Source organism: Aulonocara sp. 'chitande type north' Nkhata Bay, linkage group LG8, assembly GCF_057382095.1.
Source record: "Aulonocara sp. 'chitande type north' Nkhata Bay isolate Kocher_YH1m ecotype deep benthic linkage group LG8, A_spYH_male_GT1.1, whole genome shotgun sequence".
Classification (NCBI taxonomy): domain Eukaryota; kingdom Metazoa; phylum Chordata; class Actinopteri; order Cichliformes; family Cichlidae; genus Aulonocara; species Aulonocara sp. 'chitande type north' Nkhata Bay.
In genome coordinates, this window is record NC_141351.1 from 11,944,177 (window position 1) to 11,961,028 (window position 16,852).

General features: G+C 43.4%; 1 pseudogene; it reads left to right on the plus strand.

Annotated features, from left to right (window-relative positions):
• Positions 1-16,852, plus strand: part of LOC147323314 (IgGFc-binding protein-like) — a 35,850-nt pseudogene that overhangs the window by 13,153 nt on the left and 5,845 nt on the right.

Below are 16,852 nucleotides of genomic sequence, written 5' to 3' on the forward strand. Positions count from 1 at the left end.
AAGCTTCGTGAAGTGTTTTGGACTGTGACAAAGCTTAAAATTCAGAAATATATATTAAAGAAACAACAGAGTCTATTATAGCTCAGTAATAATGTGGTAATATTGAGGTAACAAGGTGGAAACAGGAAGATAAAAACTAGATATATAGCAAATAATTGCCACTTCATTTCCAGAGTAATAACCAAGTGATCTAGTGAGTACTATTACATTTAAATCTATGTAATAACAGACCATAAATTATAAGTGATAATATGGATACAAATGTATGTACATGAGCTTAAAAAAACCCAATTAGTAATAGTATAGTCACAATCACTAGCAATAAAACACATTTTTATATATACTAACCTCATAATAATAGGGTAACAAGATACTAATATGATTTTAAGTTTTAATGTTTTGGGATACCATTACCATATTGCCATAATGCTGGAATGAATCCTGCCTCATTCACCAACATTCTTTTTTGTTTGACAACAGTATCACCGTAAATATTATGTTTAAATCTGATATCTGGTTTTCACTGCCGTATGCATAGCCAAGAAAACAGTCCTCATGAACTGGAAAAATAAAAACAATCTTAATTCTAACCAATATAGAAATTATCTATTAGATTACATTAGTCTTGACACAGCCTCTGCCACCACATCAGATCAATTGCTCTGGGCTCCTTTGATCAGCTCCATCACCTAGTGGGGGTTGGGGGTCATAGTTTGGTCCCGCCTTCACTGTTGTGATTGGTGTGGGGGTAGGGACAGGCTTAGGGCGTCGGGGGGTTCCCCGGAGGCATCTTCCTTGGGGGGCTCAACCCGGGGTAGCGGTCATGTCCGGTGGGGGGCTCTTTTGGCTCTCGTGTGACTGTTTCCTCGTGGCTGCGTGCAGCGGGGCTAGGGGAGGGTCTGTGCTGACGGACGTGGGTTACTGACCTGGTAGCCTGTCTGCCCCTGGGTGGGTCCGGGATGGGCGTGAGGTTCTGGGGGCGCTCCGTCCCTGGGCTGGGGCCCTGGCCGGGCCTCGGGGCCTTGGGTCCAGGTTTGTGTGTTGCTGGGGTTGTGGGCGGGTGGGTGCATGGGGGCCCATCCCTGGCGCAGGGTGTCGCCGGTGCGTCGAGCCACCTGGGGGGCTCTTCAACTGGTGGGGGAGATTGTCACACCTTGCAGGAGCTTTCCTCTCCTCACGAACTCTCTGCAGGAGGGGGAGATACAGGAGAGGTGGAGGAAGATCTCAGCCTGGGCGTCTATTGTCTCATGTAGTCTGGAAGATGAGTGGATGGTGGGGTGGGTGCAGTTTTCTCTGTGGTGGGGTTGGGTGGACTGTCCCGGGCTCTGTGGGGCCGGGGGGCGCTGCTGCGCTGGCCCCCGGTCTGGATGGGCCTGGGCCCCCTTTCAATGGCGGGTTGCGGAGTATGGGAGTGCCTACTGGGTTCAGCGGGGGAGCTGGCCCCAGGGAGGGGTCACCTGCCCCTCCCTTCCTTCCCTCCCCATCTCCAGCTGCCTCCCTCTTCCCGCTCCACCACAACCACCCACACATGCAGGGCCTTGGAGTAGGGGTATGTCACCAGGGTGCAGAGGAGGCTACCCCCCCCCTCTGTCCCCTTCTGGCTGCCTCTGCCTCAATTTTATCCCACAACTTAGACATTCACGTTACTCACACTCTCATTACACATACATATAGGATCTTGGGGGTGGGCACGATACACGGAGTCCAAAAGACCATCAGGGTGTACACCTCACCCCTGGCGTCGTTGCCCACCTCTCAATTTTAAATACACGTAGACATTGAGGGCTAGCAGGAGGGACTATGCGCTTACCTGCTGCTCTCTGGCAGATAGCTCCATGCCCTCCTGGGTTTTAAATGCACCTTAGAACACACATGCATCAACACTACAATGAGCGGGTGGAGGGAGGTTTGGAGTCTTCTCTCACCCCCATTCTCTGCGGCCTGCTGGAGCGGGGGGGCTAGGAGGAGTTGGCCGTCCGACTGCGGTCTGGAGTGTGGGGCCTCCCTGCTGCTGCGGAGTCGGGGCGATCTGCCTCTCCCCACCGCAGGGAAAAGGGTAACACCACCTGGGTCTGGGTGCAGTTCCCCCCTCCAGGGGCAAGGGTACCTAGACCCGGTTCGTAGAGTACGCTTGGGGAGTGTGATCGTGTGTACAGCGTCTCTTTATGTCTGTCTCCACGTTGGTTGAGTGTGGAGTAAGTGCATATGAGAGCATGAGGGTGGGAATGGATGTTTGTGTCTGTGTGTGCCTGTATGTCTGTGTCTATATGTCAGGTTGGGTATCAGACGCCACCTCTCTGGGGACATCTCAGGCCCTCCAAGGTTTGGAGGCCTATCTCCACCCACCACCACTTCCCCTGCCAGTGACGGACTCCCTCAGGTGTCGGTGCGTTGGTGGTTCTTTGTGTCTCGGGGTGGGCGTCTGGGTACACACTGGCTCACTCCTTGGCGGCCGCTTATCGGGGCCTGGAGCCTGGGGCTCGCTCGGGCCACTTCGGAGGTGGGGTGCCCCCGGCCTCTCGGCCTGGGGCTCGGTCACTCAGGCACAGCTAGCTGCCGGCGGAGCTCACGGGCGCGTCACTGCAACTCCCCCTGGCTTCTGCTCTGCGGCTGCTGAGTGAGCCCTCATCTGGGACTCTCCTCAGCTCTTACTGGGACAGTGGCGCGGCTGCCCCTCTGTTGGTCTTCCTTGGTCTCTTGTGTTCTGGGGGCCTCTGGATGTCTGGAGTTTTGATCTCCTCCATACCTGCTTCATACCCTGGAGGACGGGGCTGTGGCTCCCCACACTCCCTAGTAGATCGCTACATGGAGAAACCTTTGGAATGCAAGCATGCTGATCCACACAGGTATGCACACAGGTGTACACACGGGTATTCACAGACGCGGACTACAGCTTTCTTGGCTGCTGCCTCAAAGCACATTGTGCGCTGTCTATCTTGCGTGCTGCACAATATCGTTTATTATTTAGTATCTACTGATATCTACTGCTAGCTAGTTTATTGTGATGGTGCTATTTTTTTATTATGTTGCTCTTTGTTGTTTGCTTTCTCTTCTGTTTTTTTTCTCCCTACAGGTGACCCAGGTGTTTTGTTTTTTTGTTTGTTTGTTTTTTCTTTCTTCCCCCCCCTTCTCACCGTCTCTTCTCCCCTTTGGTTTTCTTTCTCTCCCTCTCTTTCTTTCATTCTTTCTCCCTGTCCTATCCCCCAGTCATGTCTGTCCCGTTTGTAGCAACTGAAAATAAAATAAATTCATAATTATAATAAAGGTCAATCAAATGGACCAATATGGGAAGGCCATGATGATCCACTTGGTAAAATAAATCCGCTTGGCATCTTTCTTGGCCTTAAGACAACAATTCTGATGGCTAAAGATCCAAACGGGACACAAAAAAGAAAAAGAAAAAAAAAAATCTGATATCTTACCTGGAATCAATGTTGGTTTCTGTTCAATAACCAAGAAACAAGGCTACAAAATGCAAATTGACGTTACCTGGAAACATGTGGTAGTTTAGGTCTAATAACCAGGAATCAGGGCTGCAACATGGAAAAAATGTTAGTTCCATGTTAATAACCAAATAAAATCCAAACCAAATGAAAAATTTCAGGAAGCATGATGAATACCTGGAAACGTGGTAGTTTCTATGAAATAGCAAATAATAGGGGTTGCAAAATGCAAAACTACAGTTTATAGTTTCATATAACTGAAATCTTAGGATCACAAAAAAGGTCTTCATTTGCTATCATATATTCAGCATAGCTATTATGACTGTTTTATATTACACCACTAAAAAGAAAATAATTAATATGTAGCTATACAAGCAGAATGATGCTCTAACTCTTTAAACTGCAGTTTAAATAAATAAATAAAAATCTGTCGCTAAATAAATAAATGCATTAAACAATCAGTTGAAGATTATACAGCTACATCAGAACGATTAAAAACCTTTTTCATGCAGCTCTGTTCCACATATTTCTTGAAATTGTGGCATTTAGCATCTGTCCTCTCTGTGGGAGAAAGTTCAAAAGTTGTCAAACTAGTTGTCAAAATATTTATTATATTATTAGTTGCAGTTTGCAGTGATCTAGCAATTATTGCACTAAATCACCTACAATTAATGAAAACAAAACCCTTCAAAATGGTATTTTAAGAACTATATTTGTTGTATCAATTTGGCTATGATTTGGTGTGGTGTGGTTCACAGGCTGGCGAGTCCTTCTGGACAGACGGTTGCTCCCAGAGATGTGAATGTCACGCTCCAAATGACCTACGATGTTCTGCCTCGTCTTGCACTCCTGAACAGCAGTGCTCCATCAGAGACGGCCAGCTGGGCTGTTATGATGCCATGTCCACCTGCACTGTGTGGGGGGATCCACACTACATCACCTTTGATGGAGCAGTGGCTCATTTCCAGGGAACTTGCTCCTACATCATCGCTGAGAGCACAAACCACGGCACTAACGAAACACAGTTTCAGGTGATAGCCACCAACAATCACCGTGGAAACAACCGTGTGTCATTTGTGTCTGCAGTGGACATATATCTCTCAAATCATCCAGAAAGTGTGTACATCAGGATCGGACCCAATAAAAGAGTAACGGTAAACTATCTATCACTTTTAAGATGAACAGCATTCTACTTTGTCTAATCTGCACAAAAGTAACAACACACACTTATTGCATCTCTTGTCCTCTCAGGTAAATGGAAATGATGCTTCTCTTCCCACCACAGTGGGAATCTTAGCTCAGGTGGTAAGGCAGGGAAGCTACATAGTGGTTGATGCCTCTGACTTGCTAGTCCAGTTTGATGGTCAGAGCACTTTGCTGGTCAGACTGGGCCAAAACCGTCATGACAGAGTCACAGGGATGTGTGGAAACTCTAACAATAATCCTTCAGATGACAAAGTCTTACCCAATGGCACACTGGCACAAAATGATAATTATTTTGGACACAGCTGGAAGTCACCCACCAGCCAACCAGGGTGAGTTGCAATGGAAATCACTATTGATGCTTCAACAAGGCAGTAGCTGATGGCAGTATGATTTGTCTTTTCCAGATGTGGCTCCACTGATGAAGATGATGATGGACTGAATGACTGTACCTTTAGAGAAGAATATTCCCAACTCTGCAGTGTCATCACCAACACCACCGGCCCATTCAGCACCTGCCACCTGCACTCTGACCCCCAGCCATTTTTCTCTTCCTGTGTCTACGACCTCTGCCTCTACACTCCAGCCAATGGCATGCTGTGTTCCGCTGTCTCCGCCTATGAGAAAACCTGCTCTGTTCTAGGGCTAGACATCCCTGACTGGCGCTCTGCTTTGCATTGTGGTATGTTTGCACTGCTCAAATTAGACATTTAATAAAAATTTAAATCATTGCCATTCATCACTGATGATCCTTTCTCTGTGTCTGCAGAGGAGTCAGACCCCTGTGAAAAGCTGGACTGCACAGAGCACGAGTGGTGTGGTGAGAAGGACGGTGTCTATGGCTGCTTCTGTAATGAGCACCACCATCGGCCAAACAATGAGAGCTTCGGTGCGGGCTAACTAAAACCTTCAGCAGTATCTGTAGTGTATTTATTGCATTAGTCAGCCTTTATATTAAGCAGTCAAGTCAACAAATGTCTTTCAAATCAGTATTGATGACTCAGCTTTAAAAAATATCATGCCATAATGGGTCAGATTGTGTTTCTCTCTCCTTCTTAGACTCGTCCATCACTTGTGTCAGTAGTTCTGGCACCATATCTCTGTCCCGCTGTCAGCTGTTTGAGGCCGGCTTCCACTCTGATGCCCTCCATCTTCGAGATGAAACCTGCAACGGGACTCTTGAGGATGGTCGACTGGTTTTCCACTTCAACAGTGATGACCAGCTTTGTGGGACAATGCTGAGGGTACAATTAGTACATTGAAGGAATCTTTTTGATTCTTTCACTGTACTAGCATTTCATTCATTGTAGAGCATTTTTGATGGCAACCTAAACTATGCTTAAACTCTTTTGTCTTCTTACTCTTAAGAGCAACGGGACCCATTTCAGTTATGAGAACACCATCAGCGGGGATGTGGACCCTCATCATGGCCTTATAAGTCGTGAGAAGAGCATCCACCTGTACTTCTCCTGTGACTATCCTCTGACCCAGAACCTGTCTATGGAAGTTGGCATCAACCCTGTAGAAAGGTGATAACCAAAACACCATCTGGCTTACATTGTTTTGTTTTTTACTTTTTCGTCATATGACATTGTGGTTGTTGCTCTTCCAAATAAACATAGCTGTGTGAGCTTTATAGAACTTTATATCACTGTTCGATTGTCTTCATAACAATCTGACCATGTGAATGACCATCGTTTTATTCTGTTTTGTTTAATACCAACATTGTTCTAATGCGTTCATTTTTTGTACACCCACACTGATACCTCATGTTGTTTTGATTTCCAAGGGTCTGTGTTCCTCACGCTGAGTGTGGCTGCAGCTTTGAGGGCCGTTACTACCGCTCTGGACAAACTGTAATATTAGACAAAAACTGTGGGAGACGTTGTAGCTGCAGTTATGGCTCCATAACTTTCCACTCTCAAGGTTGTGGCCCATTTGAATCATGCAGGCTGGAGAATGGAGAAGGAAGATGCAGACCAAATAGCTATGAAACATGCTGGATCAGAGGCCCAGGGTCATATCAGACATTTGATGGACTGACATACCAATATCCTGGGGCGTGTCGATTGACACTTGCCAAAGTTATGGGACTGTCCAGTCACCCACACTTCATGGTGACAGCAGAAAAAGTGCCAAGAGGCCAGCAAGGTTTTGCACGAATTCTGCATTTTGAAGCAGAGGGGATACACGTATCTATTGAGATGGCAAGGAACAGTAAAGTGAAGGTAAGTGAATGGAACACTTACTTAAAATTATGTTCTTCCTTTAATATTTATTTATGTGTACACAGACTCAATACTGTTTAAGTCTTGTTAACTGCAAAAAACTGGATGATCCTGCAGGTTAACGGTCAGCTGATCAGGCTACCTTTCAGCACTACATCCAACCGAATCCAGATCTTCCACAGCAGCATTTACAGTGTCATCATTCGCACCTCCTTTGGTGTAACTGTGCAGACAGTCTGGCCTCACTTTGTCCGTGTCACTGCTCCTGGTGTCTACAATGGTTCACTGGGTGGACTCTGTGGTAATTACAATGGTCATCCACATGATGACTTCAATACACCCAACGGTGTCCTGGTCAACAGTTCTCAGGACTTTGGAGACAGTTGGCGAGATGGCTCTCTGGCTGCTGACTGCGTTCAAAGCATGAACCAAAATTCTACAACTAATTACAATTCTACTGAGTACTGTGGCATTCTCAGCTCACCAGATGGGCCATTTGTACCCTGTTGGTCTGTGGTTGACCCGAGCCAGCAGGTGGATGTATGTGTGGAGATCATGGGGGCCTGTAACAATCCAGCATCAACTCTGTGTGGCGTCCTACGAGATTATGCACTAATGTGTCAACAGAAGGGTGTTGCCTTAGGACAATGGAGAAATGCAACTGGCTGTGGTAAGCATTCAACTGTTTTTGAATTAATTCTAGCCATGATCTCCAAATGTTTAAAAATGCTTTTTTATGTTAACCTGTTTGTTTTTCTCCAGCACTAACCTGCCCATCAAACAGCCATTATGAACTCTGTGGAAGCTCTTGTCCTTCTGCTTGCCCCAGCCTCTCTTTCCCCTTCACCTGTGATACTGTGTGCCAGGAGGGCTGTCAGTGTAACAATGGTTTTATCCTCAATGGTGACCAGTGCGTTCCACCAACATCTTGTGGATGCTATCATCAAGGACGCTATCACCAAGGTGGTGAGCAGTTCTGGGATGGTGAAGAATGTCAGAGCTTGTGTACCTGTAACGGCACTACAGGGAGCGTCCACTGTACTCCCAACTCCTGTGGGCCCCAGGAGTCCTGCCGTGTGGTGGAGGGCGAGTTTGGCTGCCATCCCAACCCTCATGGCACCTGCTTTGCTATTGGAGGCCCTCACTACATCACCTTTGATCGTAAGGCCTATTACTTCCAAGGAACCTGCCGCTATGTTCTGGTGACCCTCTGTAATGCCACTGATGAGCTCAATCAGTTTTCCGTGGAAACTAAGAATGAGGCATTGAATGGGCGTCCACTTTCAATACTAGCTGAAGTTTTTGTGAATGTCTGGGGCTACAACGTGCATATGTCAAGGGACAGAAGAGGTTTGGTACAAGTAAGTAGTTAGTGATAGTTCTCATTCGATGATTGTTATGAACAATTTCAGGTGTATGAAGTAAATGGCAGCTACATATATTTTAGGGATATTTTTACTGCTGTGAAAGAAAAACAATAACAATTAAAAAGTAGAAAAACTACCCACTGATTTTCTTTGCATATCTCTTCTAGGTGAATGGAGTAACTAGAAATTTACCTATTATCTTGAATGAAGGTAATGTGTCTATCTATGCAACAGGATCTCGTATACTTGTCAGCACTAATTTTGGCTTGAGTGTTACCTATAATGGATATAGTGCAGTGTTTATCTCCGTACCACCAAATTACAGGTACAATTCCCACCCATCAAAGCTGAAGTAATTTTTGTTTGACATGCTTTAAAAAACAGGATAATCCCAGCTATATAAATAATTTATTTACTAATAATTTATCCTTATGAAACTAACACAAGGACTATTGCTAACTGTTGTCATCAACAGAGAAAAAATATGTGGACTTTGTGGAAATTTCAATGGAAATCCAAATGATGACTTTCACACACCATCTGGAACGATAGTCACATCTCCAGATGAGTTTGGGAGAGCCTGGAAGGTGCCAGGCAACTACACGTGCAATGATGGCTGTGGCTCCTCCTGTCCACAGTGTGCCAATGAACAGCCTGCTAGAGATCAGTGTGAGGTGATACAGGCAGCTGATGGGCCCTTCAGTTTCTGCCACGAAGAGGTGGACCCGGCGCCATATTTCAACGACTGCGTGTTTGATGTATGTTTGTCAGGAAATCAAGGCCACGATCTCTTGTGCAGTGCCATTGAATCATATGTCAGTGCCTGTCAGTCTGCTAATGTTCGAATCTATCCTTGGAGAGAGAACACCACCTGCAGTGAGTCAACATGTCATTATATTTTATTTATATCTAAATGTACAAGAAATTTGCTAACCACTTCAGAAATAAAAAGTCCAACAATTTTACAATACTCACTGTATCCACACTGTATTACATTAAAAGTGGTATGTCTGACTAGTGCCATTTGTCACGTTTCTCACTTATTAAGCACTGGACTGTCCAGCCAACAGCCATTATGAGCTGTGCGGTACTGACTGTGGCCACACCTGTTCCAGTCACATTGATGAAACCTGTGAGCAGTTCTGCTCTGAGGGATGTTTCTGTGATGAAGGCTTCATCAAGAGTGGGACCAGGTGTGTCCCAGTGGAAAGCTGTGGCTGCCAGTATGACGGATTCTACTATGATGTAAGACATATTAAAGTCAATAGTAAATACTCTTTGAAGTAATTCCCTTCAAATCAGCAGAATCAGCAGACTTGCCCTTCTTACATTTAGAAAGCTTCGTGAAGTGTTTTGGACTGTGACAAAGCTTAAAATTCAGAAATATATATTAAAGAAACAACAGAGTCTATTATAGCTCAGTAATAATGTGGTAATATTGAGGTAACAAGGTAGAAACAGGAAGATAAAAACAAGATATATAGCAAATAATTGCCACTTCATTTCCAGAGTAATAACCAAGTGATCTAGTGAGTACTATTACATTTAAATCTATGTAATAACAGACCATAAATTATAAGTGATAATATGGATACAAATGTATGTACATGAGCTTAAAAAACCCAATTAGTAATAGTATAGTCACATTTACTAACAATTAAACACATTTTTATATATACTAACCTCATAATAATAGGGTAACAAGATACTAATATGATTTTAAGTTTTAATGTTTTGGGATACCATTACCATATTGCCATAATGCTGGAATGAATCCTGCCTCATTCACCAACATTCTTTTTTGTTTGACAACAGTATCACCGTAAATATTATGTTTAAATCTGATATCTTACCTGGAATCAATGTTGGTTTCTGTTCAATAACCAAGAAACAAGGCTACAAAATGCAAACTGACATTACCTGGAAACATGTGGTAGTTTAGGTCTAATAACCAGGAATCAGGGCTGCAACATGGAAAAAATGTTAGTTCCATGTTAATAACCGAATAAAATCCAAACCAAATGAAAAATTTCAGGAAGCATGATGAATACCTGGAAATGTGGTAGTTTCTATGAAATTGCAAATAATAGGGGTTGCAAAATGCAAAACTACAGTTTATAGTTTCATATAACTGAAATCTTAGGATCACAAAAAAAGGTCTTCATTTGCTATCATATATTCAGCATAGCTATTATGACTGTTTTATATTACACCACTAAAAAGAAAATAATTAATATGTAGCTATACAAGCAGAATGATGCTCTAACTCTTTAAACTGCAGAATTTTGGGGGGGAAAAAATCTGTCCCTAAATAAATGAATGCATTAAAACAATCAGTTGAAGATTATACAGCTACATCAGAACAGAACAATTTCTTGAAATTGTGGCATTTAGCATCTGTCCTTTCTGTGGGAGAAAGATCAACAGATATGAGTAGTTGCTCTGTCACAATATTTAGTACATTAATAGTTGCAGTTTGCAGTGATCTAGCAATTACTGCACTAAATCACCTACAATTAATGAAAACAAAATCCTTCAAAATGGTATTTTAAGAACTGTATTTGTTGTATCAATTTGGCTATGATTTGGTGTGGTGTGGTTCACAGGCTGGCGAGTCCTTCTGGACAGATGGTTGCTCCCAGAGATGTGAATGTCACGCTCCAAATGACCTGCGATGTTCTGCCTCGTCGTGCACTCCTGAACAGCAGTGCTCCATCAGAGACGGCCAGCTGGGCTGTTACAATGCTACCACCTGCACAGTATCTTTCAAAGGTATCGTGTACATTTTCCCTGCTATGCAGATGATCTCCAGCTCTGTCAATGAAACCATGAGACTAAACTGTAGGAATGTCTTAAAGACATAAAGACATGGATGATCTTTAATTTTCTGCTTCAAATTCAGATAAAGATACGATTATTGTACTCAGCTATAAAACTCTTATAAACATGATGTCTAACCAGATGCACACTCGGACTGGGATTACCGTGGCCTCCAGTAACACTAAGAGAAATGTTTGCATTGTTTTTGACCAGGTTGTGTCCTTCAGTGCTAATATTAAACAAATAATTAGAATGGCTTTCTTGCATTTTAATTAGAAAAATCCTATTTGAGAGTGACGCCAAAAAATTAGTTCATGCATTCATTACTTAACCCTTTAAAGCCGGTCGGAGCGGGCACGCTCTGTGTTGCATAACTATCTTTAAATCCTGGTAGCATTGCAACCACATAAGCTAGCACAATAATTTTTTTTGCATATGAAACCGGAGGAGTTGTACTTACATCTTATGCCACCAGCTTGTCCTAAGTCACAGTTTCCTTCCACATATAGCTTTGCAAAAACTGCATAAAAAGCACTTGCAGCAACAAAAACATAATATTCCAGAAACACGCTTTGCTGATTCGATCAGCTGTTTGTAACACTTCCTACATCCATCAGCGTGAACTATCGCATGTCCGCCATGTCCTGCCCAAAACCGGAAGTGATGTCATTTTCCGGAAATGTAGTTTTTTACCATCAGGGCCTCATGAGCCTACACTGGTGTTTTTAAAAGTTATGTTTGACTCTATGACTTTCTGTGTCGTTTCTGGGATGCTTAGGACTCATATTGCACTGCTGGAAATAGTTTATTTTGATGCATATGCTGTTTTTTTTGCAAATTTGCACTATAATATTTATTTTCGTTTTTCCTGCAGTATATAAAAATTGGTGTATTTCAAAAATAAAACTATAAAGACACTCAAAATAAATTTCCTGTGGTGGGAAACTATTTTGTGCAACTTTTTTGTATTTAAAGTTTTGAGGGATAAGCCTCTTAAATTTCTCTAACTAGAAATATATGTTAAAAAAACAAAAACGATTTATTTTTTGTAGTTTATTGCACTTTTTTGCAATTTATGTAATTACTATGCACTTAATGCAGACATATTATTAAAATTTGGGCTATAATGGTTGTATTGATGTATATCAAATTGAAATGCTCCCAAAAATGGCACTACAGCATGTAAAAATATAAAGTAAGCTCTGGCAGACTTGGTTCTATGGTAGGTCTTAAAGGGTTAAAGTCTGGCCTACTGTGATTCGTTATTATCCAACACGTTCTCACTCTCAAAGTGTAACATTTTATGCTAGGTGACAAATTGTCAACATATTATGTTTTTGGACACCCAACACGTTCCTAAATGACGAGATCGGAAAAATGAGGGAATATGAGAACCGTTTGGTCTCAATCTACAAATGTTTGCTCTTTTTCTCAACATCGCTTGGGAAAACACTATTTCATGCCATTAAAGTACTGGTTAAGATTAGGAATAACGTTATGGTTAGGGTTAGGAATAAGGTTAGGTTTAGGGCTGGAATACAGGGCTGGAACCTCTATTACCGCAGGACCGTCATTCCACTTGATTTCATCCATAACCCGGCGCGTACCATAAGAACGCGGAAGGTCACCTTTCGCGTTCCTCAGGAACGCCATGGGACGTGACAAAACGTCGGGATGTTACGCCTCGGGAGTGAGAACGGTCTGTATTATCAGATTTTCCCAAAAACTCACTGAAAAGCATTGAGTTGATCCAAAATGCTGCAGTACGGACAGGGACTAAAAAGAAAGAACATATTTCTCCTATCCTAGCTTCCCTTCTTTTGCTCCCTGTTAAAGCCAGATTCAAATGTAAAATTATTTTCCTCATATAGGTCTTGAACAATCAGGCCTCATCTTATCTTAATGAAATCATAGTGCCGTATCCTCCCAACAGAGCACATCTCAGACTGCTGTTAGGCATTGTTGGATTGTTGCAGTGGTCTCTCTGTTATTTGAGGGTCTTTAGTTTACAATATAAAGTGCCTTGAGGCAATTCCTGCTGTTATTTGACAGTACATGAAAAAAATGTAAGGTTTGAAAGTTTTTTCCTAAAGCTTTATGAATGTAAATGTCTGGACATTTAACACAAGGCATAAGGGACATTTCCTTTTATTCTTTTTAAGGTGAATTAGTGCAGCTGGGTGCTTCATTCTGGAGTGACAGGACCTGTGCACAGAAGTGCACATGTACCTCAACAGGCTTGCAGTGCCGCAATGAGCCGTGCTCCTTTTCACAGATCTGCAAGCCAGCTTCCTTCCAGTTCTCCTGTCAGACAGTGCCAAGAGGAACCTGCACCATAAGCGGTGATCCCCATTACTACACCTTTGATGACACAGTGTTTCACTTTCAAGGCACTTGCACGTATGTTCTCTCTGAGCAATGTAATAGTGGACGGCCCTACTACAGAGTAGAAGGCAAAAATGAGCACAGAGACAGTACTCAAGTCTCTTGGACACGACTGGTGAAAGTGCATGTCTACAATGACACAATTGAGCTTGTCAAAGGACGCCATGGTCAGGCTAAGGTTGGTCATTTTGATTCTGGATAAATTCTACACTTTATGACCAGATATACTTTTCTCACTTGATATATTTGCTGGTTTTTTTACAGGTTAACGGGAACTTTGCATTCACTCCATTCTCCCTTAGCAATGGCACCGTGCAGGTTTATGAGTCAGGTTTTTCTGTGTTTGTCAGCACTGACTTTGGTTTAGTGGTGTCTTATGACACAATTCATCATGTTCAGATCAGCTTGCCCTACACTTACCAGAATGGTACATGCGGTCTTTGTGGAAACTTCAATGGCATTCGTAGAGATGACTTTCAAACTCGTGACGGTGAGGTTGTGAGCTCTGATGTGGTTTTTGCTAACAGCTGGCAAGCATCTGGGGATGATGAGCCTGGCTGTGGGCCACAGTGCGGAGGTCTGGACTGTGCTGTTTGCACTGTAGAAGAGACAGCATTGTACAGCAACACTGACCACTGTGGTATCCTCAGCAGTAGTTCTGGACCTTTCACGGCTTGCCATCAGCAACTTCCTCCACAGTCCTTTGTGGACAGTTGTGTGTATGATCTGTGTGTAGGAGGAGGGTACCGACCTATTCTCTGTCAAGCCCTAAGTGTGTATGCAAGTCAGTGTCAACAAAGTGGTATTCGGCTACCAAGTTGGAGGACACCTGGCTTTTGTGGTATGTTAATCACTTTTTTTTTTTTTTTGCATTATTTCAAAATATTATTGTATTAAAATTCCACCGATGTAAATATCGATGTTGTTCTCTTATGCCTAGAAATCCCATGTCCAGCCAACAGCCACTTTGAGTCTGAAGGCACAGGATGTCCACCTACCTGTGTTAATCCCAACTCTACCCATAACTGCCCTCTACCTCCCCAGGAAAGCTGCATCTGTGATTCAGGCTACATCCTCAGTGGTGGGGTCTGCGTCCCTCATGCTGAGTGTGGCTGCAGCTTTGAGGGCCGTTACTACCGCTCTGGACAAACTGTAATACTAGACGGAGACTGTGGGAGACGTTGTAGCTGCAGTTATGGCTCCATGACTTGCCACTCTCATGGTTGTGGCCCACTTGAATCATGCAGGGTGGAGGATGGAGAAAGAGGATGCAGACCAAATAGCTATGAAACATGCTGGATCAGAGGCCCAGGGTCATATCAGACATTTGATGGACTGACATACCAATATCCTGGGGCGTGTCGATTGACACTTGCCAAAGTTATGGGACTGTCCAGTCACCCACACTTCATGGTGACAGCAGAAAAAGTGCCAAGAGGCCAGCATGGTTTTGCACGAATTCTGCATTTTGAAGCAGAGGGGATACACGTATCTATTGAGATGGCAAGGAACAGTAAAGTGAAGGTAAGTGAATGGAACACTTACTTAAAATTATGTTCTTCCTTTAATATTTATTTATGTGTACACGGACACAATACTGTTTAAGTCTTGTTAACTGCAAAAAACTGGATGATCCTGCAGGTTAACGGTCAGCTGATCAGGCTACCTTTCAGCACTACATCCAACCGAATCCAGATCTTCCACAGCAGCATTTACAGTGTCATCATTCGCACCTCCTTTGGTGTAACTGTGCAGACAGTCTGGCCTCACTTTGTCCGTGTCACTGCTCCTGGTGTCTACAATGGTTCACTGGGTGGACTCTGTGGTAATTACAATGGTCATCCACATGATGACTTCAATACACCCAACGGTGTCCTGATCAACAGTTCTCAGGACTTTGGAGACAGTTGGCGAGATGGCTCTCTGGCTGCTCACTGCGTGGAAAGCATGAACCAAAATTCTACAACTAATTACAATTCTACTGAGTACTGTGGCATTCTCAGCTCACCAGATGGGCCATTTGTACCCTGTTGGTCTGTGGTTGACCCGAGCCAGCAGGTGGATGTATGTGTGGAGATCATGGGGGGCTCTAACAATCCAGCATCAACTCTGTGTGGTGTCCTACGAGATTATGCACTAATGTGTCAACAGAAGGGTGTTGCCTTAGGACAATGGAGAAATGCAACTGGCTGTGGTAAGCATTCAACTGTTTTTGAATTAATTCTAGCCATGATCTCCAAATGTTTAAAAATGCTTTTTTATGTTAACCTGTTTGTTTTTCTCCAGCACTAACCTGCCCATCAAACAGCCATTATGAACTCTGTGGAACCTCTTGTCCTTCTGCTTGCCCCAGCCTTTCTTTCCCCTTCACCTGTGATACTGTGTGCCAGGAGGGCTGTCAGTGTAACAGTGGTTTTATCCTCAATGGTGACCAGTGCGTTCCACCAACATCTTGTGGATGCTATCATCAAGGACGCTATCACCAAGGTGGTGAGCAGTTCTGGGATGGTGAAGAATGTCAGAGCTTGTGTACCTGTAACGGCACTACAGGGAACGTCCACTGTACTCCCAACTCCTGTGGGCCCCAGGAGTCCTGCCGTGTGGTGGAGGGCGAGTTTGGCTGCCATCCCAACCTTCATGGCACCTGCTCTGCCTCTGGAGACCCTCACTACATCACCTTTGATCGTAAGGCCTATGACTTCCAAGGAACCTGCCGCTATGTTCTGGTGACCCTCTGTAATGCCACTGATGAGCTCAATCAGTTTTCCGTGGAAGCTAAGAATGAGGCATTGAATGGGCTTCCACTTTCAATAGTAGCTGAAGTTTTTGTGAATGTCTGGGGCTACGACGTGCATATGTCAAGGGACAGAAGAGGTTTGGTACAAGTAAGTAGTTAGTGATAGTTCTCATTCGATGATTGTTATGAACAATTTCAGGTGTATGAAGTAAATGGCAGCTACATATATTTTAGGGATATTTTTACTGCTGTGAATGAAAAAAATAACAATTAAAAAGTAGAAAAACTACCCACTGATTTTCTTTGCATATCTCTTCTAGGTGAATGGAGTAACTAGAAATTTACCTATTGTCTTGAATGAAGGTAATGTGTCTATCTATGCAACAGGATCTCGTATACTTGTCAGCACTAATTTTGGCTTGAGTGTTACCTATAATGGATATAGTGCAGTGTTTATCTCCGTACCACCAAATTACAGGTACAATTCCCACCCATCAAAGCTGAAGTAATTTTTGTTTGACATGCTTTAAAAAACAGGATAATCCCAGCTATATAAATAATTTATTTACTAATAATTTATCCTTATGAAACTAACACAAGGACTATTGCTAACTGTTGTCATCAACAGAGAAAAAATATGTGGACTTTGTGGAAATTTCAATGGAAATC